Genomic DNA, 2382 nt, shown 5'->3' on the forward strand with positions numbered 1-2382 from the left:
GCAGGGTCAGTTGTGGGGAGAGGGAGCGGGAAATGAATTGTCCTTATTCTCTAGTACCCAGAGTCTGACTTTTTGTCCTAACACTTTCTTGAGCTCTGTTGTGGCCAGTGGTCTCTGTATCCTCCACCCAGCTACATGAGCTTCTTAGCCATTGAATTTACTCAATATTTATCAAGTATTATGATAGTCTAGGGGAAATAGAAACTTTAGATAAGACAGAGTCTCTGTCTCCATGGAGCAGAGATGGGGGCGGGGTGCAGGGGGGGAGGTGGGGGGGCCGGTGAGGAGACACACAGATAACTGCAATTCAAAAATCATAGGAATGCGTTAGAGAGTTGCAAAACAATGTGGTTTTGTGAAGTCTAGGGTAAGGGGTGGGTGGTGAAGAGGGTGTTACCAACTGCAGTTAGCAGAGAATGCCTCCTGGAGAAGGTGGCATTTAAGGAAGACTTTCCAGGGTAATAATAGAATTTTTGTAGCATATGTATGTATGTATGTATGATGTGTATGGGCATATACACATATATACATATATGTATATGATACATATGTGTGTATACACACACACACACACACATATAGTCCTTTAAGGTTTGCAAAGAGCTTGACAAATATTTCATGCGATACAATAACCTTGAGAGGTAGGTGCTATCATTATCTCATTTTACAGATGGGGGAACAGAGGTAAGAAGTTAAGTGACTTGCCCAGGGTCAGTAAAACTGGGATTCAAATCCAGGACCACTAACTCTAAATCAATCTCTTTTTCCAATTCACAGTCCTGCCTCTCTGATAAGGAGGAATTGAACGGATAAAGGGTAAAAGGGAGGACAGTTCAGGCTTTAGGAGGTGCAAGAGTAAGACACAGATCAATCAATCAGTAAGTAGTTTTAAGTATTGATTATGACCCAGGCTCCATTCTAACAAAGGCAAAAATAGTTCCTGCCCTGAAGGAGATTATATTCTAATGAAAGAGACAACATGTAAACGGGTATATAGGAGATACATACACAGTAGATGAAAGGTAATCTTATGGGGAGGTGGGAGGGTCAGGTCATAGCCTTTAGAAAGCAGAAGTGTCTAGGGGAGAGAAGAGTCTGGAGTATAGAGTGTGTGGAAGACTATGATGTGAAATTAAGTTGTGGAAAGGTAGAGAGATCTAGATCAAGGAGAGCCTTGAACGACAGGCAAAAGATTTTGAAATTTACTCAGTAAGACAATTGTTCTTGTTTGTGCTTCGTTTTCTAAGAGCACAAATGACATCATGGGTGATGTTTTGACTTGTGCATGAATTGGACTTAAGTGAGACAGAGTTGCACAAAGTTATCAGCCTCTCTCTCTCAGAGTCACCCAAGCCCTGCGGCAAGACAAAAATCAGAATGACTGGCGATGGCCCAGGTGCAGTGGATGACCTTGGCATCTTAGATGGCTCACCAAGCTCTAAGCAATCCTTCATGGCTATTGGAACAAATTGTTCTCATCTGCCCATTCTGATGTGGAAAGTTTTCACATGCTTGAGGTAGACATCCCCCTAACTCACCCTGTCAGTTACCATCAACCTGGTTTAGCCCATTGCCCAGGTGGTTTTACACAGGTGTGGCCAATGCACATGCTACAGCTTCTTGGAGCCACAGGTGAGAGTAATGGGGACTATAGGGAGTCACTGAAGATTTTTTTTTTTTTAGTCAAAAGGTAACACAATGCAGTCTGAGTGAGGTTTGGGATTCCAAGGTATGATATGAAGAAACACAGAGCACAACAAAACAGAAGAAAGTAAAGCAAGCTAATTTTTTTTAAGGAAATACATTAAGTTGTAGGCCTTACTTTGATCTAGAAATTCAGGGGATCTGAGCTTGGCCATGGCATCTTCACTCAGGGCGCTGCTGAGGTCCTTACATATAATGATATTGAAAGAAAGAGTAATAGGCAGGAGTATCAAAGACAGCTTGAAGAAGGATATATGAGCAAATGTGGGAAAACTTGTAAGGAATCTATTGCAATAAGCCAGGGGAGTGATCATGAGGACATGGGTGATGGTAGGGGGAATGGAGAGGAGGGAATGGAAGTAAGTAATATTTCAGAAGTAGAATCAAATGACAAAATGAAATGATATTTGTAAAGTACTTAGCGCAGTACCTGGCACATTTTGCTGTTGTTGAGTGGTTTGGGTCATGTCCAACTCTTCATGACCCCATTTGGGGTTTTCTTGGCAAAGATACTAGAGTGGTTTGCTATTTCTTTCTCTAGCTCATTTTACAGATGAAGAAACTGAGGTAAACAGGGTGAAGTGACTTGCCCAGAGTCACACAGCTAGTAGGTATCCAAGGCCAGATTCAAACCTAGCAGACCCAGCCAGGCACATAGTAGGTACTTAATAAATGCTT

This window comes from Trichosurus vulpecula, chromosome 1 (assembly GCF_011100635.1).
Source record: "Trichosurus vulpecula isolate mTriVul1 chromosome 1, mTriVul1.pri, whole genome shotgun sequence".
Lineage (NCBI taxonomy): Eukaryota > Metazoa > Chordata > Mammalia > Diprotodontia > Phalangeridae > Trichosurus > Trichosurus vulpecula.